Below are 27036 nucleotides of genomic sequence, written 5' to 3'. Positions count from 1 at the left end.
GCAGATTGTGGAATAATGGATCGTGGACCTGGAGGATGTCGATAGGTGGACTGAGGTGAGGAGGATGTCAAGGAGAACAGATGTTGAGGTAAGTGGTCAGAGGGTGAAGTGGTGGGAGGTGGTCGACTACATCGAATGGAGGCTTCTAGGTTGTCGATCTGCCAAAAGTGGTGTTGTGTCTGTTGCAACATGTGGGATGTTGAAAATAAAAAAATGGGAGTGTTTATTTGCCTTTTTTTTTTTTATATTCAAGAAAAATGATCTCCCCCTCTAGTGCCTCCAGCCCATCACACACTTCCACATCACCAACCTTCTTCCTATCACACCTTCCTTCCCACCCACACCACTCACTTCCTTACCACCCACACCACCACCACAGCTATCCACACCTCCAACACCTTCTGGATGCCCAACCATCAACCACACACACACACACACACACTAACACTTACCTTAACATACTCCATTGCCATGCTCTGCTGCCACAATTTCTTCAAACCAGCTTCAGTGTCTTCACAGGACTTGAACTGCCAACCTCTGTGCTCCAAGGCAGAAGCTCTAACCACTAGACCGTGAGAGCTACTTGGAAAATGGCAAGGAGGACTGTGGTCTTGAACTGTCTTGACAAAAAAAGAGAAAACGAGCAGAGGGGGGCTCGAACCTAAGACCGAGCTACCTCTTAGGCTTGCAATATCTAAATTCGAGCCCCCCTCTCTTTATGGCACGCAGGACATGCAGATCATAAGTACTGGAACGATTGAGAGCTTTAAATGTAGGTAATGTACAAATCTGTATAACTTTTTGGCACCAGTTGATTTCCAAAAATACATTTTTTCCCACCGGTTCATATACATTTAACTGGGACAGTACAGGCTAGCCGAGAGCTAGGTAGGACTTAGGTTCGAGTCCCCCACTCTGTGCGCTTAATTTAGCCTTCCATGTCTTGTGGGGGTATAGCTCAGTGGTAGAGCATTTGACTGCAGATCAAGAGGTCCTTGGTTCAAATCCGAGTGCCCCCTAATCCCCCTTTTTTTTGCTTTCGAACTGAACCATATCCCACATATGTAGTTTATTGCTGAAAATTAGCAATGTCGAGGTACATGCGTGCCACATATTGCAGGGGTATAGCTCAGTGGTAGAGCCGGTTCAAGAGGTCCTTGGTTCAAATCCAAGTGCCCGCTAATGCACAATTTTTTCTTTACAGCTCAACCATATCTCATGTTTGTAGTTTATTGCAAAACATTTGCAATGTTGAGGTACAGACATTGTAAATTTTTTTGGGCCAAAAAAAAAAAAAGGACCATAGAACTTCCTCTTGTAGCATACAGCAGCTGATAAGTATTGGAAGAGTTAAGAGCTTTAAATACAAGTCATTTCCAAATCTGTATAACTTTTTGGCACCGGTTAATAAAAAAAAAAAATTGCCACACGAGTATCCCTTTAAGATCCACGAATGTAACTTTAATCTTTTTGTGGTCTGACAAAACTTACAACTAAAAAAATAAGGTACGAGAACATGCCACCAACTACTCCAAACCCCTTAGAACACCGACATCCACATGTTTTTATATATGGACAATAAAAGCAAGGCCATTTCCTCCATCTGCTACCAAGGGGGTTCAAACCCATGAAGTTGGATTCAACCAATACAGCAGGGGATTTGAACAAACAACCTTCATGCTGCTAGGCTGCAAGGCTAACCACTGAGCTGTGAGGGATCTTGACACAGCGAGCAGAGTGCTAGATCCGTTGTAGGTTCGAGTAACCGCCCCGTACCAAAACCCTCCCCCCCCCCCCCTTCCTCTGTACATTTAATCTGTGTGCCAAAACAACCTAGACCTTGGTCGCCGCATATGGTTGACAAGCAGCTCCCACAGCCTGGTGGTTAGAGCAGCAGCCTTGGAGTGCAGAGGTCGAGAGTTCGAATCCTGTGAAGATCGTGACGATGGAAGCTGTTAAAAGAGATGGATCGTGGACGATGTCGGTGCATAAATGGACTGAGGTGAGGTGGATGTCAAGGAGAGCAGATTGCGGAATAATGGATCGTGGACCTGGAGGATGTCGATGGGTGGACTGAGGTGAGGAGGATGTCAAGGAAAACAGATGTTGAGGTAAGTGGTCAGAGGGTGAAGTGGTGGGAGGTGGTTGACTACATCGAATGGAGGCTTCTAGATTGTCGATCTGCCAAAAGTGGTGTTGTGTCTGTTGCAACATGTGGGATGTTGAAAATAAAAAAAATGGGAGTGTTTATTTACCTTTTTCTTTTATATTCAAGAAAAATGATCTCCCCCTCTTGTGCCTCCAGCCCATCACACACTTCCACATCACCAACCTTCTTCCTATCACAACTTCCTTCCCACCCACACCACTCACTTCCTTACCACCCACACCACCACCACAGCTATCCACACCTCCTGGATGCCCAACCATCAACCACACACACACACACACACACTAACACTTACCTTAACATACTCCATTGCCATGCTCTGCTGCCACAATTTCTCCAAACCAGCTTCAGTGTCTTCACAGGACTTGAACTGCCAACCTCTGTGCTCCAAGGCAGAAGCTCTAACCACTAGACCGTGAGAGCTACTTGGAAAATGGCAAGGAGGACTGTGGTCTAGACCTGCCCTGCCCCGCCCCGCCCCAACCCCCCCCCCTTCCTCTGTACAGTTACTCTGTGTGCCAAAACAACCTAGACCTCGGTCGCTGCATTTGGTTGACAAGCAGCTCCCACGGCCTGGTGGTTAGAGCAGCAGCCTTGGAGTGCAGAGGTCGAGAGTTCGAACCCTGTGAAGATCGTGACGATGGAAGCTGTTAAAAGAGATGGATCGTGGATGATGTCGGTGGATAAATGGACTGAGGTGAGGTGGATGTCAAGGAGAGCAGATTGCGGAATAATGGATCGTTGACCTGGAGGATGTCGATAGGTGGACTGAGGTGAGGAGGATGTCAAGGAGAACAGATGTTGAGGTAAGTGGTCAGAGGGTGAAGTGGTGGGAGGTGGTCGACTACATCGAATGGAGGCTTCTAGGTTGTCGATCTGCCAAAAGTGGTGTTGTGTCTGTTGCAACATGTGGGATGTTGAAAATAAAAAAATGGGAGTGTTTATTTGCCTTTTTTTTTTTTTTATATTCAAGAAAAATGATCTCCCCCTCTAGTGCCTCCAGCCCATCACACACTTCCACATCACCAACCTTCTTCCTATCACACCTTCCTTCCCACCCACACCACTCACTTCCTTACCACCCACACCACCACCACAGCTATCCACACCTCCAACACCTTCTGGATGCCCAACCATCACACACACACACACACACACACACACACACACACACACACACACACACACACACTCCATTGCCATGCTCTGCTGCCACAATTTCTCCAAACCAGCTTCAGTGTCTTCACAGGACTTGAACTGCCAACCTCTGTGCTCCAAGGCAGAAGCTCTAACCACTAGACCATGAGAGCTACTTGGAAAATGGCAAGGATGACTGTGGTCTAGACCTGCCCCGCCCCGCCCCAACCCCCCCCCCCCCCCCTTCCTCTGTACAGTTACTCTGTGTGCCAAAACAACCTAGACCTCGGTCGCTGCATTTGGTTGACAAGCAGCTCCCACGGCCTGGTGGTTAGAGCAGCAGCCTTGGAGTGCAGAGGTCGAGAGTTCGAATCCTGTGAAGATCGTGACGATGGAAGCTGTTAAAAGAGATGGATCGTGGATGATGTCGGTGGATAAATGGACTGAGGTGAGGTGGATGTCAAGGAGAGCAGATTGCGGAATAATGGATCGTCGACCTGGAGGATGTCGATAGGTGGACTGAGGTGAGGAGGATGTCAAGGAGAACAGATGTTGAGGTAAGTGGTCAGAGGGTGAAGTGGTGGGAGGTGGTCGACTACATCGAATGGAGGCTTCTAGGTTGTCGATCTGCCAAAAGTGGTGTTGTGTCTGTTGCAACATGTGGGATGTTGAAAATAAAAAAATGGGAGTGTTTATTTGCCTTTTTTTTTTTTTTATATTCAAGAAAAATGATCTCCCCCTCTAGTGCCTCCAGCCCATCACACACTTCCACATCACCAACCTTCTTCCTATCACACCTTCCTTCCCAACCACACCACTCACTTCCTTACCACCCACACCACCACCACAGCTATCCACACCTCCAACACCTTCTGGATGCCCAACCATCAACACACACACACACACACACACACACACACACACACACACACACACCTTAACATACTCCATTGCCATGCTCTGCTGCCACAATTTCTCCAAACCAGCTTCAGTGTCTTCACAGGACTTGAACTGCCAACCTCTGTGCTCCAAGGCAGAATCTCTAACCACTAGACCGTGAGAGCTACTTGGAAAATGGCAAGGAGGACTGTGTTCTTGAACTGTCTTGACAAAAAAAGAGAAAACGAGCAGAGGGGGGCTCGAACCTAAGACCGAGCTACCTCTTAGGCTTGCAATATCTAAATTCGAGCCCCCCTCTCTTTATGGCACGCAGGACATGCAGATCATAAGTACTGGAACGATTGAGAGCTTTAAATGTAGGTAATGTACAAATCTGTATAACTTTTTGGCACCAGTTGATTTCCAAAAATACATTTTTTCCCACCGGTTCATATACATTTAACTGGGACAGTACAGGCTAGCCGAGAGCTAGGTAGGACTTAGGTTCGAGTCCCCCACTCTGTGCGCTTAATTTAGCCTTCCATGTCTTGTGGGGGTATAGCTCAGTGGTAGAGCATTTGACTGCAGATCAAGAGGTCCTTGGTTCAAATCCGAGTGCCCCCTAATCCCCCTTTTTTTTGCTTTCGAACTGAACCATATCCCACATATGTAGTTTATTGCTGAAAATTAGCAATGTCGAGGTACATGCGTGCCACATATTGCAGGGGTATAGCTCAGTGGTAGAGCCGGTTCAAGAGGTCCTTGGTTCAAATCCAAGTGCCCGCTAATGCACAATTTTTTCTTTACAGCTCAACCATATCTCATGTTTGTAGTTTATTGCAAAACATTTGCAATGTTGAGGTACAGACATTGTAAATTTTTTTGGGCCAAAAAAAAAAAAAAAGGACCATAGAACTTCCTCTTGTAGCATACAGCAGCTGATAAGTATTGGAAGAGTTAAGAGCTTTAAATACAAGTCATTTCCAAATCTGTATAACTTTTTGGCACCGGTTAATAAAAAAAAAAAATTGCCACACGAGTATCCCTTTAAGATCCACGAATGTAACTTTAATCTTTTTGTGGTCTGACAAAACTTACATCTAAAAAAATAAGGTACGAGAACATGCCACCAACTACTCCAAACCCCTTAGAACACCGACATCCACATGTTTTTATATATGGACAATAAAAGCAAGGCCATTTCCTCCATCTGCTACCAAGGGGGTTCAAACCCATGAAGTTGAATTCAACCAATACAGCAGGGGATTTGAACAAACAACCTTCATGCTGCTAGGCTGCAAGGCTAACCACTGAGCTGTGAGGGATCTTGACACAGCGAGCAGAGTGCTAGATCCGTCTTAGGTTCGAGTAACCGCCCCGTACCAAAACCCTCCCCCCCCCTTCCTCTGTACATTTAATCTGTGTGCCAAAACAACCTAGACCTTGGTCGCCGCATTTGGTTGACAAGCAGCTCCCACGGCCTGGTGGTTAGAGCAGCAGCCTTGGAGTGCAGAGGTCGAGAGTTCGAATCCTGTGAAGATCGTGACGATGGAAGCTGTTAAAAGAGATGGATCGTGGACGATGTCGGTGGATAAATGGACTGAGGTGAGGTGGATGTCAAGGAGAGCAGATTGCGGGATAATGGATCGTGGACCTGGAGGATGTCGATGGGTGGACTGAGGTGAGGAGGATGTCAAGGAAAACAGATGTTGAGGTAAGTGGTGGGAGGTGGTTGACTACATCGAATGGAGGCTTCTAGATTGTCGATCTGCCAAAAGTGGTGTTGTGTCTGTTGCAACATGTGGGATGTTGAAAATAAAAAAAATGGGAGTGTTTATTTACCTTTTTCTTTTATATTCAAGAAAAATGATCTCCCCCTCTTGTGCCTCCAGCCCATCACACACTTCCACATCACCAACCTTCTTCCTATCACAACTTCCTTCCCACCCACACCACTCACTTCCTTACCACCCACACCACCACCACAGCTATCCACACCTCCTGGATGCCCAACCATCAACCACACACACACACACACTAACACTTACCTTAACATACTCCATTGCCATGCTCTGCTGCCACAAATTCTCCAAACCAGCTTCAGTGTCTTCACAGGACTTGAACTGCCAACCTCTGTGCTCCAAGGCAGAAGCTCTAACCACTAGACCGTGAGAGCTACTTGGAAAATGGCAAGGATGACTGTGGTCTAGACCTGCCCCGCCCCGCCCCAACCCCCCCCCCCCTTCCTCTGTACAGTTACTCTGTGTGCCAAAACAACCTAGACCTCGGTCGCTGCGTTTGGTTGACAAGCAGCTCCCATGGCCTGGTGGTTAGAGCAGCAGCCTTGGAGTGCAGAGGTCGAGAGTTCGAATCCTGTGAAGATCGTGACGATGGAAGCTGTTAAAAGAGATGGATCGTGGATGATGTTGGTGGATAAATGGACTGAGGTGAGGTGGATGTCAAGGAGAGCAGATTGTGGAATAATGGATCGTGGACCTGGAGGATGTCGATAGGTGGACTGAGGTGAGGAGGATGTCAAGGAGAACAGATGTTGAGGTAAGTGGTCAGAGGGTGAAGTGGTGGGAGGTGGTCGACTACATCGAATGGAGGCTTCTAGGTTGTCGATCTGCCAAAAGTGGTGTTGTGTCTGTTGCAACATGTGGGATGTTGAAAATAAAAAAATGGGAGTGTTTATTTGCCTTTTTTTTTTTTATATTCAAGAAAAATGATCTCCCCCTCTAGTGCCTCCAGCCCATCACACACTTCCACATCACCAACCTTCTTCCTATCACACCTTCCTTCCCACCCACACCACTCACTTCCTTACCACCCACACCACCACCACAGCTATCCACACCTCCAACACCTTCTGGATGCCCAACCATCAACCACACACACACACACACACACACTAACACTTACCTTAACATACTCCATTGCCATGCTCTGCTGCCACAATTTCTTCAAACCAGCTTCAGTGTCTTCACAGGACTTGAACTGCCAACCTCTGTGCTCCAAGGCAGAAGCTCTAACCACTAGACCGTGAGAGCTACTTGGAAAATGGCAAGGAGGACTGTGGTCTTGAACTGTCTTGACAAAAAAAGAGAAAACGAGCAGAGGGGGGCTCGAACCTAAGACCGAGCTACCTCTTAGGCTTGCAATATCTAAATTCGAGCCCCCCTCTCTTTATGGCACGCAGGACATGCAGATCATAAGTACTGGAACGATTGAGAGCTTTAAATGTAGGTAATGTACAAATCTGTATAACTTTTTGGCACCAGTTGATTTCCAAAAATACATTTTTTCCCACCGGTTCATATACATTTAACTGGGACAGTACAGGCTAGCCGAGAGCTAGGTAGGACTTAGGTTCGAGTCCCCCACTCTGTGCGCTTAATTTAGCCTTCCATGTCTTGTGGGGGTATAGCTCAGTGGTAGAGCATTTGACTGCAGATCAAGAGGTCCTTGGTTCAAATCCGAGTGCCCCCTAATCCCCCTTTTTTTTGCTTTCGAACTGAACCATATCCCACATATGTAGTTTATTGCTGAAAATTAGCAATGTCGAGGTACATGCGTGCCACATATTGCAGGGGTATAGCTCAGTGGTAGAGCCGGTTCAAGAGGTCCTTGGTTCAAATCCAAGTGCCCGCTAATGCACAATTTTTTCTTTACAGCTCAACCATATCTCATGTTTGTAGTTTATTGCAAAACATTTGCAATGTTGAGGTACAGACATTGTAAATTTTTTTGGGCCAAAAAAAAAAAAAGGACCATAGAACTTCCTCTTGTAGCATACAGCAGCTGATAAGTATTGGAAGAGTTAAGAGCTTTAAATACAAGTCATTTCCAAATCTGTATAACTTTTTGGCACCGGTTAATAAAAAAAAAAAATTGCCACACGAGTATCCCTTTAAGATCCACGAATGTAACTTTAATCTTTTTGTGGTCTGACAAAACTTACAACTAAAAAAATAAGGTACGAGAACATGCCACCAACTACTCCAAACCCCTTAGAACACCGACATCCACATGTTTTTATATATGGACAATAAAAGCAAGGCCATTTCCTCCATCTGCTACCAAGGGGGTTCAAACCCATGAAGTTGGATTCAACCAATACAGCAGGGGATTTGAACAAACAACCTTCATGCTGCTAGGCTGCAAGGCTAACCACTGAGCTGTGAGGGATCTTGACACAGCGAGCAGAGTGCTAGATCCGTTGTAGGTTCGAGTAACCGCCCCGTACCAAAACCCTCCCCCCCCCCCCCTTCCTCTGTACATTTAATCTGTGTGCCAAAACAACCTAGACCTTGGTCGCCGCATATGGTTGACAAGCAGCTCCCACAGCCTGGTGGTTAGAGCAGCAGCCTTGGAGTGCAGAGGTCGAGAGTTCGAATCCTGTGAAGATCGTGACGATGGAAGCTGTTAAAAGAGATGGATCGTGGACGATGTCGGTGCATAAATGGACTGAGGTGAGGTGGATGTCAAGGAGAGCAGATTGCGGAATAATGGATCGTGGACCTGGAGGATGTCGATGGGTGGACTGAGGTGAGGAGGATGTCAAGGAAAACAGATGTTGAGGTAAGTGGTCAGAGGGTGAAGTGGTGGGAGGTGGTTGACTACATCGAATGGAGGCTTCTAGATTGTCGATCTGCCAAAAGTGGTGTTGTGTCTGTTGCAACATGTGGGATGTTGAAAATAAAAAAAATGGGAGTGTTTATTTACCTTTTTCTTTTATATTCAAGAAAAATGATCTCCCCCTCTTGTGCCTCCAGCCCATCACACACTTCCACATCACCAACCTTCTTCCTATCACAACTTCCTTCCCACCCACACCACTCACTTCCTTACCACCCACACCACCACCACAGCTATCCACACCTCCTGGATGCCCAACCATCAACCACACACACACACACACACACTAACACTTACCTTAACATACTCCATTGCCATGCTCTGCTGCCACAATTTCTCCAAACCAGCTTCAGTGTCTTCACAGGACTTGAACTGCCAACCTCTGTGCTCCAAGGCAGAAGCTCTAACCACTAGACCGTGAGAGCTACTTGGAAAATGGCAAGGAGGACTGTGGTCTAGACCTGCCCTGCCCCGCCCCGCCCCAACCCCCCCCCCTTCCTCTGTACAGTTACTCTGTGTGCCAAAACAACCTAGACCTCGGTCGCTGCATTTGGTTGACAAGCAGCTCCCACGGCCTGGTGGTTAGAGCAGCAGCCTTGGAGTGCAGAGGTCGAGAGTTCGAACCCTGTGAAGATCGTGACGATGGAAGCTGTTAAAAGAGATGGATCGTGGATGATGTCGGTGGATAAATGGACTGAGGTGAGGTGGATGTCAAGGAGAGCAGATTGCGGAATAATGGATCGTTGACCTGGAGGATGTCGATAGGTGGACTGAGGTGGAGGAGGATGTCAAGGAGAACAGATGTTGAGGTAAGTGGTCAGAGGGTGAAGTGGTGGGAGGTGGTCGACTACATCGAATGGAGGCTTCTAGGTTGTCGATCTGCCAAAAGTGGTGTTGTGTCTGTTGCAACATGTGGGATGTTGAAAATAAAAAAATGGGAGTGTTTATTTGCCTTTTTTTTTTTTTTATATTCAAGAAAAATGATCTCCCCCTCTAGTGCCTCCAGCCCATCACACACTTCCACATCACCAACCTTCTTCCTATCACACCTTCCTTCCCACCCACACCACTCACTTCCTTACCACCCACACCACCACCACAGCTATCCACACCTCCAACACCTTCTGGATGCCCAACCATCAACCACACACACACACACACACACACACACACACACACACACACACACACTCCATTGCCATGCTCTGCTGCCACAATTTCTCCAAACCAGCTTCAGTGTCTTCACAGGACTTGAACTGCCAACCTCTGTGCTCCAAGGCAGAAGCTCTAACCACTAGACCATGAGAGCTACTTGGAAAATGGCAAGGATGACTGTGGTCTAGACCTGCCCCGCCCCGCCCCAACCCCCCCCCCCCCCCTTCCTCTGTACAGTTACTCTGTGTGCCAAAACAACCTAGACCTCGGTCGCTGCATTTGGTTGACAAGCAGCTCCCACGGCCTGGTGGTTAGAGCAGCAGCCTTGGAGTGCAGAGGTCGAGAGTTCGAATCCTGTGAAGATCGTGACGATGGAAGCTGTTAAAAGAGATGGATCGTGGATGATGTCGGTGGATAAATGGACTGAGGTGAGGTGGATGTCAAGGAGAGCAGATTGCGGAATAATGGATCGTCGACCTGGAGGATGTCGATAGGTGGACTGAGGTGAGGAGGATGTCAAGGAGAACAGATGTTGAGGTAAGTGGTCAGAGGGTGAAGTGGTGGGAGGTGGTCGACTACATCGAATGGAGGCTTCTAGGTTGTCGATCTGCCAAAAGTGGTGTTGTGTCTGTTGCAACATGTGGGATGTTGAAAATAAAAAAATGGGAGTGTTTATTTGCCTTTTTTTTTTTTTTATATTCAAGAAAAATGATCTCCCCCTCTAGTGCCTCCAGCCCATCACACACTTCCACATCACCAACCTTCTTCCTATCACACCTTCCTTCCCAACCACACCACTCACTTCCTTACCACCCACACCACCACCACAGCTATCCACACCTCCAACACCTTCTGGATGCCCAACCATCACCACACACACACACACACACACACACACACACACACACACACACACACACCTTAACATACTCCATTGCCATGCTCTGCTGCCACAATTTCTCCAAACCAGCTTCAGTGTCTTCACAGGACTTGAACTGCCAACCTCTGTGCTCCAAGGCAGAATCTCTAACCACTAGACCGTGAGAGCTACTTGGAAAATGGCAAGGAGGACTGTGTTCTTGAACTGTCTTGACAAAAAAAGAGAAAACGAGCAGAGGGGGGCTCGAACCTAAGACCGAGCTACCTCTTAGGCTTGCAATATCTAAATTCGAGCCCCCCTCTCTTTATGGCACGCAGGACATGCAGATCATAAGTACTGGAACGATTGAGAGCTTTAAATGTAGGTAATGTACAAATCTGTATAACTTTTTGGCACCAGTTGATTTCCAAAAATACATTTTTTCCCACCGGTTCATATACATTTAACTGGGACAGTACAGGCTAGCCGAGAGCTAGGTAGGACTTAGGTTCGAGTCCCCCACTCTGTGCGCTTAATTTAGCCTTCCATGTCTTGTGGGGGTATAGCTCAGTGGTAGAGCATTTGACTGCAGATCAAGAGGTCCTTGGTTCAAATCCGAGTGCCCCCTAATCCCCCTTTTTTTTGCTTTCGAACTGAACCATATCCCACATATGTAGTTTATTGCTGAAAATTAGCAATGTCGAGGTACATGCGTGCCACATATTGCAGGGGTATAGCTCAGTGGTAGAGCCGGTTCAAGAGGTCCTTGGTTCAAATCCAAGTGCCTGCTAATGCACAATTTTTTCTTTACAGCTCAACCATATCTCATGTTTGTAGTTTATTGCAAAACATTTGCAATGTTGAGGTACAGACATTGTAAATTTTTTTGGGCCAAAAAAAAAAAAAAGGACCATAGAACTTCCTCTTGTAGCATACAGCAGCTGATAAGTATTGGAAGAGTTAAGAGCTTTAAATACAAGTCATTTCCAAATCTGTATAACTTTTTGGCACCGGTTAATAAAAAAAAAAAATTGCCACACGAGTATCCCTTTAAGATCCACGAATGTAACTTTAATCTTTTTGTGGTCTGACAAAACTTACATCTAAAAAAATAAGGTACGAGAACATGCCACCAACTACTCCAAACCCCTTAGAACACCGACATCCACATGTTTTTATATATGGACAATAAAAGCAAGGCCATTTCCTCCATCTGCTACCAAGGGGGTTCAAACCCATGAAGTTGAATTCAACCAATACAGCAGGGGATTTGAACAAACAACCTTCATGCTGCTAGGCTGCAAGGCTAACCACTGAGCTGTGAGGGATCTTGACACAGCGAGCAGAGTGCTAGATCCGTCTTAGGTTCGAGTAACCGCCCCGTACCAAAACCCTCCCCCCCCCTTCCTCTGTACATTTAATCTGTGTGCCAAAACAACCTAGACCTTGGTCGCCGCATTTGGTTGACAAGCAGCTCCCACGGCCTGGTGGTTAGAGCAGCAGCCTTGGAGTGCAGAGGTCGAGAGTTCGAATCCTGTGAAGATCGTGACGATGGAAGCTGTTAAAAGAGATGGATCGTGGACGATGTCGGTGGATAAATGGACTGAGGTGAGGTGGATGTCAAGGAGAGCAGATTGCGGAATAATGGATCGTGGACCTGGAGGATGTCGATGGGTGGACTGAGGTGAGGAGGATGTCAAGGAAAACAGATGTTGAGGTAAGTGGTCAGAGGGTGAAGTGGTGGGAGGTGGTTGACTACATCGAATGGAGGCTTCTAGATTGTCGATCTGCCAAAAGTGGTGTTGTGTCTGTTGCAACATGTGGGATGTTGAAAATAAAAAAATGGGAGTGTTTATTTGCCTTTTTTTTTTTTATATTCAAGAAAAATGATCTCCCCCTCTAGTGCCTCCAGCCCATCACACACTTCCACATCACCAACCTTCTTCCTATCACACCTTCCTTCCCACCCACACCACTCACTTCCTTACCACCCACACCACCACCACAGCTATCCACACCTCCAACACCTTCTGGATGCCCAACCATCAACCACACACACACACACACACTAACACTTACCTTAACATACTCCATTGCCATGCTCTGCTGCCACAATTTCTTCAAACCAGCTTCAGTGTCTTCACAGGACTTGAACTGCCAACCTCTGTGCTCCAAGGCAGAAGCTCTAACCACTAGACCGTGAGAGCTACTTGGAAAATGGCAAGGAGGACTGTGGTCTTGAACTGTCTTGACAAAAAAAGAGAAAACGAGCAGAGGGGGGCTCGAACCTAAGACCGAGCTACCTCTTAGGCTTGCAATATCTAAATTCGAGCCCCCCTCTCTTTATGGCACGCAGGACATGCAGATCATAAGTACTGGAACGATTGAGAGCTTTAAATGTAGGTAATGTACAAATCTGTATAACTTTTTGGCACCAGTTGATTTCCAAAAATACATTTTTTCCCACCGGTTCATATACATTTAACTGGGACAGTACAGGCTAGCCGAGAGCTAGGTAGGACTTAGGTTCGAGTCCCCCACTCTGTGCGCTTAATTTAGCCTTCCATGTCTTGTGGGGGTATAGCTCAGTGGTAGAGCATTTGACTGCAGATCAAGAGGTCCTTGGTTCAAATCCGAGTGCCCCCTAATCCCCCTTTTTTTTGCTTTCGAACTGAACCATATCCCACATATGTAGTTTATTGCTGAAAATTAGCAATGTCGAGGTACATGCGTGCCACATATTGCAGGGGTATAGCTCAGTGGTAGAGCCGGTTCAAGAGGTCCTTGGTTCAAATCCAAGTGCCCGCTAATGCACAATTTTTTCTTTACAGCTCAACCATATCTCATGTTTGTAGTTTATTGCAAAACATTTGCAATGTTGAGGTACAGACATTGTAAATTTTTTTGGGCCAAAAAAAAAAAAAAGGACCATAGAACTTCCTCTTGTAGCATACAGCAGCTGATAAGTATTGGAAGAGTTAAGAGCTTTAAATACAAGTCATTTCCAAATCTGTATAACTTTTTGGCACCGGTTAATAAAAAAAAAAAATTGCCACACGAGTATCCCTTTAAGATCCACGAATGTAACTTTAATCTTTTTGTGGTCTGACAAAACTTACATCTAAAAAAATAAGGTACGAGAACATGCCACCAACTACTCCAAACCCCTTAGAACACCGACATCCACATGTTTTTATATATGGACAATAAAAGCAAGGCCATTTCCTCCATCTGCTACCAAGGGGGTTCAAACCCATGAAGTTGAATTCAACCAATACAGCAGGGGATTTGAACAAACAACCTTCATGCTGCTAGGCTGCAAGGCTAACCACTGAGCTGTGAGGGATCTTGACACAGCGAGCAGAGTGCTAGATCCGTCTTAGGTTCGAGTAACCGCCCCGTACCAAAACCCTCCCCCCCCCTTCCTCTGTACATTTAATCTGTGTGCCAAAACAACCTAGACCTTGGTCGCCGCATTTGGTTGACAAGCAGCTCCCACGGCCTGGTGGTTAGAGCAGCAGCCTTGGAGTGCAGAGGTCGAGAGTTCGAATCCTGTGAAGATCGTGACGATGGAAGCTGTTAAAAGAGATGGATCGTGGACGATGTCGGTGGATAAATGGACTGAGGTGAGGTGGATGTCAAGGAGAGCAGATTGCGGAATAATGGATCGTGGACCTGGAGGATGTCGATGGGTGGACTGAGGTGAGGAGGATGTCAAGGAAAACAGATGTTGAGGTAAGTGGTCAGAGGGTGAAGTGGTGGGAGGTGGTTGACTACATTGAATGGAGGCTTCTAGATTGTCGATCTGCCAAAAGTGGTGTTGTGTCTGTTGCAACATGTGGGATGTTGAAAATAAAAAAAATGGGAGTGTTTATTTACCTTTTTCTTTTATATTCAAGAAAAATGATCTCCCCCTCTTGTGCCTCCAGCCCATCACACACTTCCACATCACCAACCTTCTTCCTATCACAACTTCCTTCCCACCCACACCACTCACTTCCTTACCACCCACACCACCACCACAGCTATCCACACCTCCTGGATGCCCAACCATCAACCACACACACACACACACACTAACACTTACCTTAACATACTCCATTGCCATGCTCTGCTGCCACAATTTCTCCAAACCAGCTTCAGTGTCTTCACAGGACTTGAACTGCCAACCTCTGTGCTCCAAGGCAGAAGCTCTAACCACTAGACCGTGAGAGCTACTTGGAAAATGGCAAGGATGACTGTGGTCTAGACCTGCCCCGCCCCGCCCCAACCCCCCCCCCCCCCCCTTCCTCTGTACAGTTACTCTGTGTGCCAAAACAACCTAGACCTCGGTCGCTGCATTTGGTTGACAAGCAGCTCCCACGGCCTGGTGGTTAGAGCAGCAGCCTTGGAGTGCAGAGTTCGAGAGTTCGAACCCTGTGAAGATCGTGACGATGGAAGCTGTTAAAAGAGATGGATCGTGGATGATGTTGGTGGATAAATGGACTGAGGTGAGGTGGATGTCAAGGAGAGCAGATTGCGGAATAATGGATCGTCGACCTGGAGGATGTCGATAGGTGGACTGAGGTGAGGAGGATGTCAAGGAGAACAGATGTTGAGGTAAGTGGTCAGAGGGTGAAGTGGTGGGAGGCGGTCGACTACATCGAATGGAGGCTTCTAGGTTGTCGATCTGCCAAAAGTGGTGTTGTGTCTGTTGCAACATGTGGGATGTTGAAAATAAAAAAATGGGAGTGTTTATTTGCCTTTTTTTTTTTTTATATTCAAGAAAAATGATCTCCCCCTCTAGTGCCTCCAGCCCATCACACACTTCCACATCACCAACCTTCTTCCTATCACAACTTCCTTCCCCACCACACCACTCACTTCCTTACCACCCACACCACCACCACAGCTATCCACACCTCCAACACCTTCTGGATGCCCAACCATCAACCACACACACACACACTAACACTTACCTTAACATACTCCATTGCCATGCTCTGCTGCCACAATTTCTCCAAACCAGCTTCAGTGTCTTCACAGGACTTGAACTGCCAACCTCTGTGCTCCAAGGCAGAAGCTCTAACCACTAGACCGTGAGAGCTACTTGGAAAATGGCAAGGAGGACTGTGGTCTAGACCTGCCCTGCCCCGCCCCGCCCCAACCCCCCCCCCTTCCTCTGTACAGTTACTCTGTGTGCCAAAACAACCTAGACCTCGGTCGCTGCATTTGGTTGACAAGCAGCTCCCACGGCCTGGTGGTTAGAGCAGCAGCCTTGGAGTGCAGAGGTCGAGAGTTCGAACCCTGTGAAGATCGTGACGATGGAAGCTGTTAAAAGAGATGGATCGTGGATGATGTCGGTGGATAAATGGACTGAGGTGAGGTGGATGTCAAGGAGAGCAGATTGCGGAATAATGGATCGTTGACCTGGAGGATGTCGATAGGTGGACTGAGGTGAGGAGGATGTCAAGGAGAACAGATGTTGAGGTAAGTGGTCAGAGGGTGAAGTGGTGGGAGGTGGTCGACTACATCGAATGGAGGCTTCTAGGTTGTCGATCTGCCAAAAGTGGTGTTGTGTCTGTTGCAACATGTGGGATGTTGAAAATAAAAAAATGGGAGTGTTTATTTGCCTTTTTTTTTTTTTTATATTCAAGAAAAATGATCTCCCCCTCTAGTGCCTCCAGCCCATCACACACTTCCACATCACCAACCTTCTTCCTATCACACCTTCCTTCCCACCCACACCACTCACTTCCTTACCACCCACACCACCACCACAGCTATCCACACCTCCAACACCTTCTGGATGCCCAACCATCAACCACACACACACACACACACACACACACACACACACACACACACACACACACACACACTCCATTGCCATGCTCTGCTGCCACAATTTCTCCAAACCAGCTTCAGTGTCTTCACAGGACTTGAACTGCCAACCTCTGTGCTCCAAGGCAGAAGCTCTAACCACTAGACCATGAGAGCTACTTGGAAAATGGCAAGGATGACTGTGGTCTAGACCTGCCCCGCCCCGCCCCAACCCCCCCCCCCCCCCCCCCCCCCCCCCTTCCTCTGTACAGTTACTCTGTGTGCCAAAACAACCTAGACCTCGGTCGCTGCATTTGGTTGACAAGCAGCTCCCACGGCCTGGTGGTTAGAGCAGCAGCCTTGGAGTGCAGAGGTCGAGAGTTCGAATCCTGTGAAGATCGTGACGATGGAAGCTGTTAAAAGAGATGGATCGTGGATGATGTCGGTGGATAAATGGACTGAGGTGAGGTGGATGTCAAGGAGAGCAGATTGCGGAATAATGGATCGTCGACCTGGAGGATGTCGATAGGTGGACTGAGGTGAGGAGGATGTCAAGGAGAACAGATGTTGAGGTAAGTGGTCAGAGGGTGAAGTGGTGGGAGGTGGTCGACTACATCGAATGGAGGCTTCTAGGTTGTCGATCTGCCAAAAGTGGTGTTGTGTCTGTTGCAACATGTGGGATGTTGAAAATAAAAAAATGGGAGTGTTTATTTGCCTTTTTTTTTTTTTTATATTCAAGAAAAATGATCTCCCCCTCTAGTGCCTCCAGCCCATCACACACTTCCACATCACCAACCTTCTTCCTATCACACCTTCCTTCCCAACCACACCACTCACTTCCTTACCACCCACACCACCACCACAGCTATCCACACCTCCAACACCTTCTGGATGCCCAACCATCAACCACACACACACACACACACACACACACACACACACACACACACACACACACCTTAACATACTCCATTGCCATGCTCTGCTGCCACAATTTCTCCAAACCAGCTTCAGTGTCTTCACAGGACTTGAACTGCCAACCTCTGTGCTCCAAGGCAGAATCTCTAACCACTAGACCGTGAGAGCTACTTGGAAAATGGCAAGGAGGACTGTGTTCTTGAACTGTCTTGACAAAAAAAGAGAAAACGAGCAGAGGGGGGCTCGAACCTAAGACCGAGCTACCTCTTAGGCTTGCAATATCTAAATTCGAGCCCCCCTCTCTTTATGGCACGCAGGACATGCAGATCATAAGTACTGGAACGATTGAGAGCTTTAAATGTAGGTAATGTACAAATCTGTATAACTTTTTGGCACCAGTTGATTTCCAAAAATACATTTTTTCCCACCGGTTCATATACATTTAACTGGGACAGTACAGGCTAGCCGAGAGCTAGGTAGGACTTAGGTTCGAGTCCCCCACTCTGTGCGCTTAATTTAGCCTTCCATGTCTTGTGGGGGTATAGCTCAGTGGTAGAGCATTTGACTGCAGATCAAGAGGTCCTTGGTTCAAATCCGAGTGCCCCCTAATCCCCCTTTTTTTTGCTTTCGAACTGAACCATATCCCACATATGTAGTTTATTGCTGAAAATTAGCAATGTCGAGGTACATGCGTGCCACATATTGCAGGGGTATAGCTCAGTGGTAGAGCCGGTTCAAGAGGTCCTTGGTTCAAATCCAAGTGCCCGCTAATGCACAATTTTTTCTTTACAGCTCAACCATATCTCATGTTTGTAGTTTATTGCAAAACATTTGCAATGTTGAGGTACAGACATTGTAAATTTTTTTGGGCCAAAAAAAAAAAAAAGGACCATAGAACTTCCTCTTGTAGCATACAGCAGCTGATAAGTATTGGAAGAGTTAAGAGCTTTAAATACAAGTCATTTCCAAATCTGTATAACTTTTTGGCACCGGTTAATAAAAAAAAAAAATTGCCACACGAGTATCCCTTTAAGATCCACGAATGTAACTTTAATCTTTTTGTGGTCTGACAAAACTTACATCTAAAAAAATAAGGTACGAGAACATGCCACCAACTACTCCAAACCCCTTAGAACACCGACATCCACATGTTTTTATATATGGACAATAAAAGCAAGGCCATTTCCTCCATCTGCTACCAAGGGGGTTCAAACCCATGAAGTTGAATTCAACCAATACAGCAGGGGATTTGAACAAACAACCTTCATGCTGCTAGGCTGCAAGGCTAACCACTGAGCTGTGAGGGATCTTGACACAGCGAGCAGAGTGCTAGATCCGTCTTAGGTTCGAGTAACCGCCCCGTACCAAAACCCTCCCCCCCCCTTCCTCTGTACATTTAATCTGTGTGCCAAAACAACCTAGACCTTGGTCGCCGCATTTGGTTGACAAGCAGCTCCCACGGCCTGGTGGTTAGAGCAGCAGCCTTGGAGTGCAGAGGTCGAGAGTTCGAATCCTGTGAAGATCGTGACGATGGAAGCTGTTAAAAGAGATGGATCGTGGACGATGTCGGTGGATAAATGGACTGAGGTGAGGTGGATGTCAAGGAGAGCAGATTGCGGGATAATGGATCGTGGACCTGGAGGATGTCGATGGGTGGACTGAGGTGAGGAGGATGTCAAGGAAAACAGATGTTGAGGTAAGTGGTGGGAGGTGGTTGACTACATCGAATGGAGGCTTCTAGATTGTCGATCTGCCAAAAGTGGTGTTGTGTCTGTTGCAACATGTGGGATGTTGAAAATAAAAAAAATGGGAGTGTTTATTTACCTTTTTCTTTTATATTCAAGAAAAATGATCTCCCCCTCTTGTGCCTCCAGCCCATCACACACTTCCACATCACCAACCTTCTTCCTATCACAACTTCCTTCCCACCCACACCACTCACTTCCTTACCACCCACACCACCACCACAGCTATCCACACCTCCTGGATGCCCAACCATCAACCACACACACACACACACACACACACACACTAACACTTACCTTAACATACTCCATTGCCATGCTCTGCTGCCACAAATTCTCCAAACCAGCTTCAGTGTCTTCACAGGACTTGAACTGCCAACCTCTGTGCTCCAAGGCAGAAGCTCTAACCACTAGACCGTGAGAGCTACTTGGAAAATGGCAAGGATGACTGTGGTCTAGACCTGCCCCGCCCCGCCCCAACCCCCCCCCCCCTTCCTCTGTACAGTTACTCTGTGTGCCAAAACAACCTAGACCTCGGTCGCTGCGTTTGGTTGACAAGCAGCTCCCACGGCCTGGTGGTTAGAGCAGCAGCCTTGGAGTGCAGAGGTCGAGAGTTCGAATCCTGTGAAGATCGTGACGATGGAAGCTGTTAAAAGAGATGGATCGTGGATGATGTTGGTGGATAAATGGACTGAGGTGAGGTGGATGTCAAGGAGAGCAGATTGTGGAATAATGGATCGTGGACCTGGAGGATGTCGATAGGTGGACTGAGGTGAGGAGGATGTCAAGGAGAACAGATGTTGAGGTAAGTGGTCAGAGGGTGAAGTGGTGGGAGGTGGTCGACTACATCGAATGGAGGCTTCTAGGTTGTCGATCTGCCAAAAGTGGTGTTGTGTCTGTTGCAACATGTGGGATGTTGAAAATAAAAAAATGGGAGTGTTTATTTGCCTTTTTTTTTTTTATATTCAAGAAAAATGATCTCCCCCTCTAGTGCCTCCAGCCCATCACACACTTCCACATCACCAACCTTCTTCCTATCACACCTTCCTTCCCACCCACACCACTCACTTCCTTACCACCCACACCACCACCACAGCTATCCACACCTCCAACACCTTCTGGATGCCCAACCATCAACCACACACACACACACACACACTAACACTTACCTTAACATACTCCATTGCCATGCTCTGCTGCCACAATTTCTTCAAACCAGCTTCAGTGTCTTCACAGGACTTGAACTGCCAACCTCTGTGCTCCAAGGCAGAAGCTCTAACCACTAGACCGTGAGAGCTACTTGGAAAATGGCAAGGAGGACTGTGGTCTTGAACTGTCTTGACAAAAAAAGAGAAAACGAGCAGAGGGGGGCTCGAACCTAAGACCGAGCTACCTCTTAGGCTTGCAATATCTAAATTCGAGCCCCCCTCTCTTTATGGCACGCAGGACATGCAGATCATAAGTACTGGAACGATTGAGAGCTTTAAATGTAGGTAATGTACAAATCTGTATAACTTTTTGGCACCAGTTGATTTCCAAAAATACATTTTTTCCCACCGGTTCATATACATTTAACTGGGACAGTACAGGCTAGCCGAGAGCTAGGTAGGACTTAGGTTCGAGTCCCCCACTCTGTGCGCTTAATTTAGCCTTCCATGTCTTGTGGGGGTATAGCTCAGTGGTAGAGCATTTGACTGCAGATCAAGAGGTCCTTGGTTCAAATCCGAGTGCCCCCTAATCCCCCTTTTTTTTGCTTTCGAACTGAACCATATCCCACATATGTAGTTTATTGCTGAAAATTAGCAATGTCGAGGTACATGCGTGCCACATATTGCAGGGGTATAGCTCAGTGGTAGAGCCGGTTCAAGAGGTCCTTGGTTCAAATCCAAGTGCCCGCTAATGCACAATTTTTTCTTTACAGCTCAACCATATCTCATGTTTGTAGTTTATTGCAAAACATTTGCAATGTTGAGGTACAGACATTGTAAATTTTTTTGGGCCAAAAAAAAAAAAAGGACCATAGAACTTCCTCTTGTAGCATACAGCAGCTGATAAGTATTGGAAGAGTTAAGAGCTTTAAATACAAGTCATTTCCAAATCTGTATAACTTTTTGGCACCGGTTAATAAAAAAAAAAAATTGCCACACGAGTATCCCTTTAAGATCCACGAATGTAACTTTAATCTTTTTGTGGTCTGACAAAACTTACAACTAAAAAAATAAGGTACGAGAACATGCCACCAACTACTCCAAACCCCTTAGAACACCGACATCCACATGTTTTTATATATGGACAATAAAAGCAAGGCCATTTCCTCCATCTGCTACCAAGGGGGTTCAAACCCATGAAGTTGGATTCAACCAATACAGCAGGGGATTTGAACAAACAACCTTCATGCTGCTAGGCTGCAAGGCTAACCACTGAGCTGTGAGGGATCTTGACACAGCGAGCAGAGTGCTAGATCCGTTGTAGGTTCGAGTAACCGCCCCGTACCAAAACCCTCCCCCCCCCCCCCTTCCTCTGTACATTTAATCTGTGTGCCAAAACAACCTAGACCTTGGTCGCCGCATATGGTTGACAAGCAGCTCCCACAGCCTGGTGGTTAGAGCAGCAGCCTTGGAGTGCAGAGGTCGAGAGTTCGAATCCTGTGAAGATCGTGACGATGGAAGCTGTTAAAAGAGATGGATCGTGGACGATGTCGGTGCATAAATGGACTGAGGTGAGGTGGATGTCAAGGAGAGCAGATTGCGGAATAATGGATCGTGGACCTGGAGGATGTCGATGGGTGGACTGAGGTGAGGAGGATGTCAAGGAAAACAGATGTTGAGGTAAGTGGTCAGAGGGTGAAGTGGTGGGAGGTGGTTGACTACATCGAATGGAGGCTTCTAGATTGTCGATCTGCCAAAAGTGGTGTTGTGTCTGTTGCAACATGTGGGATGTTGAAAATAAAAAAAATGGGAGTGTTTATTTACCTTTTTCTTTTATATTCAAGAAAAATGATCTCCCCCTCTTGTGCCTCCAGCCCATCACACACTTCCACATCACCAACCTTCTTCCTATCACAACTTCCTTCCCACCCACACCACTCACTTCCTTACCACCCACACCACCACCACAGCTATCCACACCTCCTGGATGCCCAACCATCAACCACACACACACACACACACACTAACACTTACCTTAACATACTCCATTGCCATGCTCTGCTGCCACAATTTCTCCAAACCAGCTTCAGTGTCTTCACAGGACTTGAACTGCCAACCTCTGTGCTCCAAGGCAGAAGCTCTAACCACTAGACCGTGAGAGCTACTTGGAAAATGGCAAGGAGGACTGTGGTCTAGACCTGCCCTGCCCCGCCCCGCCCCAACCCCCCCCCCTTCCTCTGTACAGTTACTCTGTGTGCCAAAACAACCTAGACCTCGGTCGCTGCATTTGGTTGACAAGCAGCTCCCACGGCCTGGTGGTTAGAGCAGCAGCCTTGGAGTGCAGAGGTCGAGAGTTCGAACCCTGTGAAGATCGTGACGATGGAAGCTGTTAAAAGAGATGGATCGTGGATGATGTCGGTGGATAAATGGACTGAGGTGAGGTGGATGTCAAGGAGAGCAGATTGCGGAATAATGGATCGTTGACCTGGAGGATGTCGATAGGTGGACTGAGGTGAGGAGGATGTCAAGGAGAACAGATGTTGAGGTAAGTGGTCAGAGGGTGAAGTGGTGGGAGGTGGTCGACTACATCGAATGGAGGCTTCTAGGTTGTCGATCTGCCAAAAGTGGTGTTGTGTCTGTTGCAACATGTGGGATGTTGAAAATAAAAAAATGGGAGTGTTTATTTGCCTTTTTTTTTTTTTTATATTCAAGAAAAATGATCTCCCCCTCTAGTGCCTCCAGCCCATCACACACTTCCACATCACCAACCTTCTTCCTATCACACCTTCCTTCCCACCCACACCACTCACTTCCTTACCACCCACACCACCACCACAGCTATCCACACCTCCAACACCTTCTGGATGCCCAACCATCAACCACACACACACACACACACACACACACACACACACACACACACACACACACTCCATTGCCATGCTCTGCTGCCACAATTTCTCCAAACCAGCTTCAGTGTCTTCACAGGACTTGAACTGCCAACCTCTGTGCTCCAAGGCAGAAGCTCTAACCACTAGACCATGAGAGCTACTTGGAAAATGGCAAGGATGACTGTGGTCTAGACCTGCCCCGCCCCGCCCCAACCCCCCCCCCCCCCCCTTCCTCTGTACAGTTACTCTGTGTGCCAAAACAACCTAGACCTCGGTCGCTGCATTTGGTTGACAAGCAGCTCCCACGGCCTGGTGGTTAGAGCAGCAGCCTTGGAGTGCAGAGGTCGAGAGTTCGAATCCTGTGAAGATCGTGACGATGGAAGCTGTTAAAAGAGATGGATCGTGGATGATGTCGGTGGATAAATGGACTGAGGTGAGGTGGATGTCAAGGAGAGCAGATTGCGGAATAATGGATCGTCGACCTGGAGGATGTCGATAGGTGGACTGAGGTGAGGAGGATGTCAAGGAGAACAGATGTTGAGGTAAGTGGTCAGAGGGTGAAGTGGTGGGAGGTGGTCGACTACATCGAATGGAGGCTTCTAGGTTGTCGATCTGCCAAAAGTGGTGTTGTGTCTGTTGCAACATGTGGGATGTTGAAAATAAAAAAATGGGAGTGTTTATTTGCCTTTTTTTTTTTTTTATATTCAAGAAAAATGATCTCCCCCTCTAGTGCCTCCAGCCCATCACACACTTCCACATCACCAACCTTCTTCCTATCACACCTTCCTTCCCAACCACACCACTCACTTCCTTACCACCCACACCACCACCACAGCTATCCACACCTCCAACACCTTCTGGATGCCCAACCATCAACCATACACACACACACACACACACACACACACACACACACACACACACACACACACACACCTTAACATACTCCATTGCCATGCTCTGCTGCCACAATTTCTCCAAACCAGCTTCAGTGTCTTCACAGGACTTGAACTGCCAACCTCTGTGCTCCAAGGCAGAATCTCTAACCACTAGACCGTGAGAGCTACTTGGAAAATGGCAAGGAGGACTGTGTTCTTGAACTGTCTTGACAAAAAAAGAGAAAACGAGCAGAGGGGGGCTCGAACCTAAGACCGAGCTACCTCTTAGGCTTGCAATATCTAAATTCGAGCCCCCCTCTCTTTATGGCACGCAGGACATGCAGATCATAAGTACTGGAACGATTGAGAGCTTTAAATGTAGGTAATGTACAAATCTGTATAACTTTTTGGCACCAGTTGATTTCCAAAAATACATTTTTTCCCACCGGTTCATATACATTTAACTGGGACAGTACAGGCTAGCCGAGAGCTAGGTAGGACTTAGGTTCGAGTCCCCCACTCTGTGCGCTTAATTTAGCCTTCCATGTCTTGTGGGGGTATAGCTCAGTGGTAGAGCATTTGACTGCAGATCAAGAGGTCCTTGGTTCAAATCCGAGTGCCCCCTAATCCCCCTTTTTTTTGCTTTCGAACTGAACCATATCCCACATATGTAGTTTATTGCTGAAAATTAGCAATGTCGAGGTACATGCGTGCCACATATTGCAGGGGTATAGCTCAGTGGTAGAGCCGGTTCAAGAGGTCCTTGGTTCAAATCCAAGTGCCTGCTAATGCACAATTTTTTCTTTACAGCTCAACCATATCTCATGTTTGTAGTTTATTGCAAAACATTTGCAATGTTGAGGTACAGACATTGTAAATTTTTTTGGGCCAAAAAAAAAAAAAAGGACCATAGAACTTCCTCTTGTAGCATACAGCAGCTGATAAGTATTGGAAGAGTTAAGAGCTTTAAATACAAGTCATTTCCAAATCTGTATAACTTTTTGGCACCGGTTAATAAAAAAAAAAAATTGCCACACGAGTATCCCTTTAAGATCCACGAATGTAACTTTAATCTTTTTGTGGTCTGACAAAACTTACATCTAAAAAAATAAGGTACGAGAACATGCCACCAACTACTCCAAACCCCTTAGAACACCGACATCCACATGTTTTTATATATGGACAATAAAAGCAAGGCCATTTCCTCCATCTGCTACCAAGGGGGTTCAAACCCATGAAGTTGAATTCAACCAATACAGCAGGGGATTTGAACAAACAACCTTCATGCTGCTAGGCTGCAAGGCTAACCACTGAGCTGTGAGGGATCTTGACACAGCGAGCAGAGTGCTAGATCCGTCTTAGGTTCGAGTAACCGCCCCGTACCAAAACCCTCCCCCCCCCTTCCTCTGTACATTTAATCTGTGTGCCAAAACAACCTAGACCTTGGTCGCCGCATTTGGTTGACAAGCAGCTCCCACGGCCTGGTGGTTAGAGCAGCAGCCTTGGAGTGCAGAGGTCGAGAGTTCGAATCCTGTGAAGATCGTGACGATGGAAGCTGTTAAAAGAGATGGATCGTGGACGATGTCGGTGGATAAATGGACTGAGGTGAGGTGGATGTCAAGGAGAGCAGATTGCGGAATAATGGATCGTGGACCTGGAGGATGTCGATGGGTGGACTGAGGTGAGGAGGATGTCAAGGAAAACAGATGTTGAGGTAAGTGGTCAGAGGGTGAAGTGGTGGGAGGTGGTTGACTACATCGAATGGAGGCTTCTAGATTGTCGATCTGCCAAAAGTGGTGTTGTGTCTGTTGCAACATGTGGGATGTTGAAAATAAAAAAATGGGAGTGTTTATTTGCCTTTTTTTTTTTTATATTCAAGAAAAATGATCTCCCCCTCTAGTGCCTCCAGCCCATCACACACTTCCACATCACCAACCTTCTTCCTATCACACCTTCCTTCCCACCCACACCACTCACTTCCTTACCACCCACACCACCACCACAGCTATCCACACCTCCAACACCTTCTGGATGCCCAACCATCAACCACACACACACACACACACTAACACTTACCTTAACATACTCCATTGCCATGCTCTGCTGCCACAATTTCTTCAAACCAGCTTCAGTGTCTTCACAGGACTTGAACTGCCAACCTCTGTGCTCCAAGGCAGAAGCTCTAACCACTAGACCGTGAGAGCTACTTGGAAAATGGCAAGGAGGACTGTGGTCTTGAACTGTCTTGACAAAAAAAGAGAAAACGAGCAGAGGGGGGCTCGAACCTAAGACCGAGCTACCTCTTAGGCTTGCAATATCTAAATTCGAGCCCCCCTCTCTTTATGGCACGCAGGACATGCAGATCATAAGTACTGGAACGATTGAGAGCTTTAAATGTAGGTAATGTACAAATCTGTATAACTTTTTGGCACCAGTTGATTTCCAAAAATACATTTTTTCCCACCGGTTCATATACATTTAACTGGGACAGTACAGGCTAGCCGAGAGCTAGGTAGGACTTAGGTTCGAGTCCCCCACTCTGTGCGCTTAATTTAGCCTTCCATGTCTTGTGGGGGTATAGCTCAGTGGTAGAGCATTTGACTGCAGATCAAGAGGTCCTTGGTTCAAATCCGAGTGCCCCCTAATCCCCCTTTTTTTTGCTTTCGAACTGAACCATATCCCACATATGTAGTTTATTGCTGAAAATTAGCAATGTCGAGGTACATGCGTGCCACATATTGCAGGGGTATAGCTCAGTGGTAGAGCCGGTTCAAGAGGTCCTTGGTTCAAATCCAAGTGCCCGCTAATGCACAATT

At 47.0% G+C, this 27036-nt stretch overlaps 9 non-coding genes across 9 annotated transcripts; all 9 read left to right on the top strand.

The window, feature by feature from the left end:
* The first annotated feature begins 947 nt into the window (after positions 1–947).
* TRNAC-GCA (transfer RNA cysteine (anticodon GCA)) lies at positions 948–1019 on the top strand. Its single transcript has one exon. It is a non-coding gene; the product is annotated as a tRNA-Cys (tRNA).
* A 3719-nt stretch (positions 1020–4738) lies between these two features.
* On the top strand, positions 4739–4810 carry TRNAC-GCA (transfer RNA cysteine (anticodon GCA)). The gene has a single exon. It is a non-coding gene; the product is annotated as a tRNA-Cys (tRNA).
* A 2793-nt stretch (positions 4811–7603) lies between these two features.
* TRNAC-GCA (transfer RNA cysteine (anticodon GCA)) lies at positions 7604–7675 on the top strand. The gene has a single exon. It is a non-coding gene; the product is annotated as a tRNA-Cys (tRNA).
* Positions 7676–11394: 3719 nt separating this feature from the next.
* On the top strand, positions 11395–11466 carry TRNAC-GCA (transfer RNA cysteine (anticodon GCA)). Its single transcript has one exon. It is a non-coding gene; the product is annotated as a tRNA-Cys (tRNA).
* Positions 11467–13412: 1946 nt separating this feature from the next.
* Positions 13413–13484, top strand: TRNAC-GCA (transfer RNA cysteine (anticodon GCA)). Its single transcript has one exon. It is a non-coding gene; the product is annotated as a tRNA-Cys (tRNA).
* Positions 13485–18093: 4609 nt separating this feature from the next.
* Positions 18094–18165, top strand: TRNAC-GCA (transfer RNA cysteine (anticodon GCA)). Its single transcript has one exon. It is a non-coding gene; the product is annotated as a tRNA-Cys (tRNA).
* Positions 18166–20967: 2802 nt separating this feature from the next.
* TRNAC-GCA (transfer RNA cysteine (anticodon GCA)) lies at positions 20968–21039 on the top strand. Its single transcript has one exon. It is a non-coding gene; the product is annotated as a tRNA-Cys (tRNA).
* Positions 21040–24773: 3734 nt separating this feature from the next.
* Positions 24774–24845, top strand: TRNAC-GCA (transfer RNA cysteine (anticodon GCA)). Its single transcript has one exon. It is a non-coding gene; the product is annotated as a tRNA-Cys (tRNA).
* A 1946-nt stretch (positions 24846–26791) lies between these two features.
* TRNAC-GCA (transfer RNA cysteine (anticodon GCA)) lies at positions 26792–26863 on the top strand. The gene has a single exon. It is a non-coding gene; the product is annotated as a tRNA-Cys (tRNA).
* Positions 26864–27036: the final 173 nt, after the last annotated feature.

The sequence above is a fragment of the Hyla sarda genome, chromosome 3 (genome assembly GCF_029499605.1).
Source record: "Hyla sarda isolate aHylSar1 chromosome 3, aHylSar1.hap1, whole genome shotgun sequence".
In the NCBI taxonomy this organism is placed as follows: domain Eukaryota; kingdom Metazoa; phylum Chordata; class Amphibia; order Anura; family Hylidae; genus Hyla; species Hyla sarda.
This window is presented reverse-complemented; position numbering and strand designations above follow the sequence as displayed.